This window comes from Leguminivora glycinivorella, chromosome 13, assembly GCF_023078275.1.
Source record: "Leguminivora glycinivorella isolate SPB_JAAS2020 chromosome 13, LegGlyc_1.1, whole genome shotgun sequence".
Lineage (NCBI taxonomy): Eukaryota > Metazoa > Arthropoda > Insecta > Lepidoptera > Tortricidae > Leguminivora > Leguminivora glycinivorella.
Genome location: NC_062983.1, coordinates 17,184,602 through 17,193,267, shown reverse-complemented (window position 1 = coordinate 17,193,267; position 8,666 = coordinate 17,184,602).

Here is an 8,666-nt window from a genome sequence, read left to right as displayed (position 1 = left end):
TATTTTAATGCCGAGTGTGGAATTGAAAAACGAGCAAGTGAAAGGATTGGTTCGAGAATAGAATCCTGAACTTGCGAGTTTTTTAATACACGAGAAGTAAAATACATTTGCACCCGAGTGTAACACAAAACTTTTCCCCTCACTATAGCGAGGAAACTACAACGCAAAAAATGCGTTTATCACTGCTTCCAGTAGTTCCACAGGTGGTAAATCATCTTCATTACTAAATTCACCTACTTTTGTAAATTTTAAAGCAGTTAATTTGACTTTATTCAAGGTCAAATTACTTTACCCACTAGTGGATAAAATACGTTTTTACCCGCTGGTATTAAGTGATGATGCGGTCTACGGTGGATCACGCTTACCTATGAGATACCACAACTTAGCACAACTTTTCGCTTCAAAAATAATTCCGCAATTCTCATAAGCACCCACTTAAAACATAAGTAGGAATAGGATACTAACAAAAAAAGTAGGTGATACCGCCTTTACCCTCACGCAAATATACGTTTGAGTACTGGGGGGTTACCATGACGTACTAAAGACGTTCAGTTTAGGTTGAGAGAAAGGGACACAGCTATAGCAGTTACATAGCTCCGTCCCTCTCTCTCAACCTAAACTGAACGGCTTTAGCACGTCATGGTAACCCCCTGATCGGCCAAAAGTAAAGTATTACTCATCTGAGAGCGATATGTCTGCTAATTTATCTACCTTTTACTTTAAAAATACATTGTTATAAATATCCACAGATATAGGAAAAGGACATGCCGAGCGATTTTTAGGGTTCCGTAGTGAACTAGGAACCCTTATAGTTTCGCCATGTCTGTCTGTCCGTCCGTCCGTCCGTCCGCGGATAATCTCAGTAACCGTAAGCACTAGAAAGTTGAAATTTGGTACCAATATGTATATCAATCACGCCAACAAAGTTTAAAAATAAAAAATGGAAAAAAATGTTTTATTAGGTACCCCACTACATGTAAAGTGGGGGCTGATATTTTTTTCATTCCAACCCCAACGTGTGATATATTGTTGGATAGGTATTTAAAAATGAATAAGGGTTTACTAAGATCGTTTTTTGATAATATTAATATTTTCGGAAATAATCGCTTCTAAAGGAAAAAAAAGTGCGTCCCCCCCCCCACCTCTAACTTTTGAACCATATGTTTAAAAAATATGAAAAAAATCACAAAGGTAGAACTTTATAAACACTTTCTAGAAAAATTATTTTGAACTTGATAGGTTCAGTAGTTTTTGGGAAAAATACGGAAAACTACGGAACCCTACACTGAGCGTGGCCCGACACGCTTGGACGGTTTTTATTGAATACGGCATGTGCCCGTCGCAAGTTCTTGAAATGAAATTAAATGAAATATTTATTTCCAAGTAGGCATTACGTCAAATAAAGCTACGCCGGCTCTAACCCCACTGTACACCTCAGCCTCGAGAAGATTTCAGCCCCCCCTCAGTTGGAGGGGGGTATCCACTATGGGACCGGCAAGAAACTCGGCGGGCAACTTTTTTCGAAACATTACATCTTATAATTAACATCCATTAAAGAACAAGATACAATTTAACATGCAAAAATATTTATCAAAAAATATTAACAGACTAGGTACTCTATGGAAATGAATTTTAATAAATTATACAAAGTGACTATGATTAATAAGAGATGTTAGAGATGTATGGAGTCTCTAAGTATCAAACTACGCCTAAAAAAAGAAAAATTATACATGATGAAGAAAAAATAATACGAACTTGAGAGTTGTAAAAGACTCTTGATGTCTCAACTAAAGAAAAAAAATACTTAATCTACTTTTTTTCCTTGGAGATGTATATGGTCTCCAAGAGTCAGAAAGAAAATAAACAAACAAGGACCGAACAAAGTGTCTCAATGTAATCTTAACTCAAAATTAATGTTAAAATATAATAGTATAGCCCCTATTAGCTAAAACAGACCGGACTTGAACCTTAATTCATTAATCACACAACAACAACTTTATGCTCAACGAGCTAACAACTGTGACCTTACCGCCGACGGCTTCTCCGCTTTCTAGTATTTTATGCTCCGAAGGTTTTCTCTATTGATTCGGCATCCTTAGGAGGTAGTCTACGCGACCAGCTAACGAACTTAGTTCTAAGGTAAAGTTTTAATTGCTCTCCAGCAAATCTCAGTTTATCTTTTCGCGGTCTCTAAGAAACAGCTTTGTTGACTATAAATTCAATTTCGAGAAAAGATTGCGGTGCCACCATTTTCTCTAATGGCGACCGTAATGTTGGCCTATTGTCTTTGCTGATAACACGTCTTTTGAGATCGAACTTGAAGATCAAAGTTATCTTCAAGTTTTCAAGTTCTAGTTAATTTTAGGATTCCTTTGTGGGCAAATATCTGACTCGTATACTAATTTAGCATTTTCATATCAAAATAGACATAATTTTAATAAAATGATCTTTACAGCGTTCGTGGTCAACGGGTGACTGAGGAAAAATTAAAATGTGCAAAAGCTACCCACTTACAAGAAATATTAACGAACCATGACCACACATAATATAAATTTCTAAGGCAGGTTCACACACTATTAATAAAGCCAGTTATACAATATTCAAAAAATTTTACCATTACTCTGTTAAAAAAAAAAAAAATTAACCAATTAATCTACACAAAATTGACAAAGAAACAAACTGCAAATGTCCAACACCATACAACACAAATGCCTCACAGCCTTCGTCGTGCTTGTTCCATTATCAGATGTACTACTGGATCCCAAGCCGGTGGTAAAGTAAAGCCATCCTCTCTATTAAAGTTTGGATATTTCTTGATCTCAATGGCCTCTCGCAACATTCTGGGTATATATCGCTTCTCCTTAGCGAGAACCAGAGGCTTGTCAAACTTTATAGCATGATTGACTTTATCCATGACATGTTCAGAGACTGCAGACCTTTGCCGACGGTGCTTGACATCCGCTATGTGTTCCTTCACCCGTGTGGAAATGCTTCGTTTCGTCTGTCCCACATATGACAGCCCATACACTAGCCACATATGACTAGCTACTGTAGGCAAATCTTTGTTTCAGAGAGCCCAAAGGATATGTGACGACCAACATTTGACCGCGGAGCTTCGACATGCCAGGCAGACGCTGTTGGCGAACGAGCTCAAGATACCGCGTGTCAAGCAGAAGGCCCGTTTGAAGATCCCTACAGTCGAGCGCCGGCCTGCAATTCTCCCCTTTGTTAGAGGGGTCACAGATAGGATCAGCCACATCTTGAAACGGGCTTCTATTAAAACTTATTTCAAGCCTATGAAGAAGATGTCCCAATTCCTGAGACCTGTGAAATGTCAAACTCCTCTACAAAGCGCGGGAGTGTACAGGCTAGACTGTGAGTGCGGGCTGTCATATGTGGGACAGAGGAAACGAAGCATTTCCACACGGGTGAAGGAACACATAGCGGATGTCAAGCACCGTCGGCAAAGGTCTGCAGTCTCTGAACATGTCATGGATAAAGTCAATCATGCTATAAAGTTTGACAAGCCTCTGGTTCTCGCTAAGGAGAAGCGATATATACCCAGAATGTTGCGAGAGGCCATTGAGATCAAGAAATATCCAAACTTTAATAGATTTAATAAAATGATTAGTTTAGCATTTTTTCTACTACATATTTAGCAGTAATATTTATTAAATTAACAAAAGTGGAAAAATAAGACTGATAGAAATTCATAATGCAGATATCTCAATTTATTTCAATTTATAGTTCGTCGATGCAAATCAAGAGGACGGTAGGTTTATAAATATGCTGTCATTTCCTCACAAAAATAATATTAAGTTAAAGCGGGGCAATTTCGACTGGGGGACAAATGTAGCTGAACTGATCCATTTTTTCCATGTATTACAATGCTTGCATTATTAATTAGATTGTTCACTGGTGTTCAGTGGATACACGTGGAACTCAATTTAATAGTGTAATAATGGAAAAAATGGATTCGATATAATTGCTCCCCAGTGGAGATTTGCCCCGCTGTACCTTAGTCAGTTAATTAAAAGATATCAACAAAAAATGTTTTAAATAGGTAGGTAATACCATAAAATACTCTTATTAAGAGATGGATTATGTTACGTCTGTAACCTAAATATTTCGCCTTTGTCAACATTGTAAAGGAACTTCAAAGGGACATAAAACATAAACCCTTCTATGCCTGTTCCTCTAAATATGTTTAGACCCAAAATCCTACACCGCCTTGAGCTAAACAAGCTTATAAAGGTCTTATTAAAAACCTTGAAAGTACGAAATCTCTTTTAATAAATTTCAGATAGCGTACCCACTTCAATATGTCGTTAGTCCTTTAGAACCCCGTAGAGAGATAGGTCTTTTCAAATTGGTCGGGTATCTGGGTGTTTATCACTCCGTAGTCACGTACAAGGTGTCCCTGCTTCACGTTAGCACCCCCTAATGAATTCTTACCTTGTTTACAATAAACCAAATGGCTTTTATGAAGGCCATTCATTATACGTATCTACAGATTATGCGTGATGGCGTACCGAGACGTGATGTTTCGCTGTTGGTCTGGGATCGATAAAAGTGTTCCTTTAATGAGATCAACCTGTAAGTTATTGGTGGGGGTTTGTAAGACAAACTTTGGAAACTGGTTAAGAAAATTACCTGTAATGCCATTTTACCCCGATAAAATTTTAAAACGCTGCGACAAATGCATACATAAGGCCTGATTTAGACGGCGTGCGAACTCGCATGCGATTTTAGTTACATTGCGGGCTGTTGAGGTTCCGTACAATTTTGCAGAGCCATCAAATACCGCAATGTAATAAAACTCGTATACGAGTTCTCGTACCGTCTAAATGGTCCCCTTAGTGAACGGTGTAACATGAGGAAACCAATAGATTTTAACCTGGTCAAAAGAAATAAACATGATACGATTATTCCAATTTCTGGCAAATAAGATTTTTTTTGCTCAGTATTCTGTTTTTGGATGTATTTTTTTTATAATCATCATACTAATATTATAAATGGGAAAGTGTGTGTGTCTGTTTCTTTGTCCGTATTTCACGGCAATACGGAGCGACGAATTGACGTGATTCTTTAAGTGGAGATAGTTGAAGGGATGGAGAGTGACATAGGCTACTTTTTATCTCTTTCTAATGCGAGCGAAGCCGCGGGCAAAAGCTAGTATAAAATAAAGCAATGAGTTAATGGTCACTTTTTGACAACTATCAACGAAGACAGTTTAATTATTCTCCATAATCTCACATTTCTTCTTCCTATAATATTTAAACCAACAAAACTTTCAGATAACTGGGTAAATGTAGTTGAATTTCACATTATGTGATTGTTAGTTGTATCATTATACCAGGAGGTCGCCCGCGGGCTGACGTCGGTGTCAGTTTCATTGTAATTGTTGTTGCTTAACGATATGTGAAGGCCTAGTTCAATGGCACTGCTGGGCAAAGGCCTGCAATGTTTTCCGACACTCGTCAAGGCTTTGTGAATGCCCCCGCCAATCAGCACAACTACATTAATTTTTAACAAGCAAAAACGTCTGCTAACGAATTTCCACTTTCACACATCCAAATCTCCATACCCTTTTATTCACACATTGATCTCCACATTATTGTTACTGGTGAATTCTCAATACTTGAGACTCCAGTGCCGTTACAAGATTTAATAGTCTGTCGGTAGGTGTCTGTCGCATGTGATACCCGAGCAAGCGAAAGATTCCAATATTGAACCGCGAGCGTAGCGAGAGCAAATCCAGCAATCTATTCAATATTTATAATTCAAAATAATTATTTGTAGGTAAATTCTACCAGCCAGCTCAAGGCATCAAGTTAAAATTTGTATGAAATTACTTTGCACTCTTGTGGATAAAATGCAATTTTGCTATCCGTTTTCGAATAGCAAAATTGATCTTTACCAGTTGATGTGGTGAAATAGTTATTTGTTATACAAGGGGGCAAAGTTGTATTTTAAAGCCGAGTGTGGAATTGAAAAACGAGCAAGTGAAAGGATTCTATAGTTGAACCACGAGCGAAGCGAGTGGTTCGATAATAAAATACTGAACTTGAGAGTTTTGTAACACACGAGAAGTAAAATACATTTGCACCCGAGTGTAACACAAAACTTTTCGCCTCACTATAGCGAGGAAACTACAACGCAAAAAATGCGTTTATCACTGCTTCCAGTAGTTCCACAGGTGGTAAATCATCTTTATTACTAGAATCACCTAATTTTATCAATTTTAAAGCAGTTAATTTGACTTTATTCAAGATCAAATTACTTTACCCACTAGTGGATAAAATGCGTTTTTACCCGCTGGTATTAAAGGACAAAACACGTGTTTCCGAGCTAGTGAGGGGAAAATAAATTTGACACAAGAACAGAGTTCACTGTTCATAATGTTCGTAAATACTTTTGTGCCTCATTAAAATAATAATTGACTTGAGCCGAAACCTCGCCCCTGCTTCCTAACCGACGAGAATCGCTCTCTTATCTAACCGTCACGTTGAGCTATCTCGTTCATTGTTGCATTGTTCCTCGCGAATCTGGCACCGTCTCGAAAACGTTTCACATTTAAATATTCTTGAAAGAACAATGGTCTATGCGACAATACCTTAAGTAACTGATGACGTGATGACCCGGTTCGAACGAAATGTACGTTAATTTTATGGGAGTGGGTTAATTTTTTGATAGTTAAAATAGAAAAAAAAAGTAATTACTAATAAAAAAGTACGTACGAAGACAAACTTATCCTTTCAAGGGTCCACTGAGAGAAATTTGCATTGTGAATTTAACAATAAGTTCGATTTGTTGCGGTTTATCCGTTTGAATCAGCCAAACGTATGTTTAAAACAATATTTGTCAGGTTGTTTTTATAAAATCGACTTGTTGATTCAAATATATTGCCGATTCAAATGACAAGTAGCTTGTTGTTTGAACCAAAGAGCACGTAGGCGCTATTTTAACCAAAAAACTTGTTGAACGAACATGAAAACTGGTTGTATTTTCTCTCAGAGTACTCATCTAAAAAGAAGAAATTGTGAAGATGGTAACAAATGTAGAAACATGTACCAGTACATGTGCAAGTGTGTGTGTGTATAAATTCGCACAATTTAAAAACAATTGACGACCGGTCTGGCGTAGTTGGCACTTGGCAGTGACCCTGCCTGCTTAGCTCGGTCCCGGGTCCGAATCCCGGTAAGGGCATTTATTTGTGTGATGAGCACAGATAGTTATTTGTTCCTGAGTCATGGATGTTTTCTATGTATATAAGTATGTATTTATCTATATAAGTATGTATAATGTATATCGTCGAATAGCACCCATAGTACAAGCTTTGCTTAGTTTGGGGCTAGGTTGATCTGTGGAAGGTGTCCCCCAATATTTATTTATATATAATTATTACACAAAAAAATACTAGAAAATTACACTGAAAATGCAAAAGATAATTGCATGAACTAGATAATATACATATTATGTAAGTTTAAAAAAATGATTATGATTATGAGGCTTATGATTACTTGATGACTTGTCTTAAAATGAAATGGATGGTTCATGTATTTACGTCTTATTAATTAACATAAAAGTGTAAGGATTTTTTCGGGTATCTTGAAGATATTTATGTGGAAAAATGCATGTTGAATGCACTGGTGGCCTAGCGGTAAGAGCGTGCGACTTTCAATCCGGAGGTCGCGGGTTCGAACCCCGGCTCATTTTTTTTTTATACTACGTCGGTGGCAAACAAGCATACGGTCCGCCTGATGGAAAGCGGTCACCGTAACCTATGAACGCATGCAACGCAAACAGTGTCACATGCGCGTTGCCACCCCATTAGAAACTTGTACATTCCCTTTTGCTGTGTTAAGTACACAGGAAAAAGGAGTGTACAAGTTCCAAGGAGGGTTCGGGTTGCCGACGACTCTAAAGGACAATATACGGAACAAGTTAGTTCCGTAAGTCCTTCCATCATCAGGACCGCACCCTCGTTGAGCTCTGGCAGCCTTACTCACCGGCAGGAACACAACACTATGAGTAGGGTCTAGTGCTATTTGGCTGCGGTCTTCTGTAAGGCGGAGGTACTACCCCAGTTGGGCTCTGCTCTAGATTTGAGCGAGACGATTTCCGCTGTGCTGTGCCCTACCACACAAAGCGTAACATCATTCGCTATGCCCTACCTCCTACAATTGTTATTTTGGTCATTTGTTTATTTTCCAGTCGCTTTTCGGTGAAGGAAAACATCGTGAGGAAACCGGACTAATTCTAATAAGGCCTAGTTACCCTTTGGGTTGGTAGGTCAGATGGCCGTCGCTTTCTTAAATCTAGTGCCTACGCCAAATCTTGGGATTAGTTGTCACAGCGGACCCCAGGCTTCCATGAGCCGCGGCAAAATGCCGGGATAACGCAAGGAGGATGATGATGATGATAGTAAAATGCATGTTATAAAAGGGAGTAAATGTATATTTTAGTACCGCTGGTTGGAATACTTGGAATTCTTTACAGGGTGGCTAGCCGAATGGCACAATCGCTCACGAAACGCTCACGAAACGAAGCGCTAGTAGATATCTATCTCTATCGCGCTTGCGTATTGGCGCGACAGAGCCAGCGGCGTATCGCTTTCGTTTGGCGTCGGAGAAATGCCATTCGGCTACGGGGCCAGAGCACGG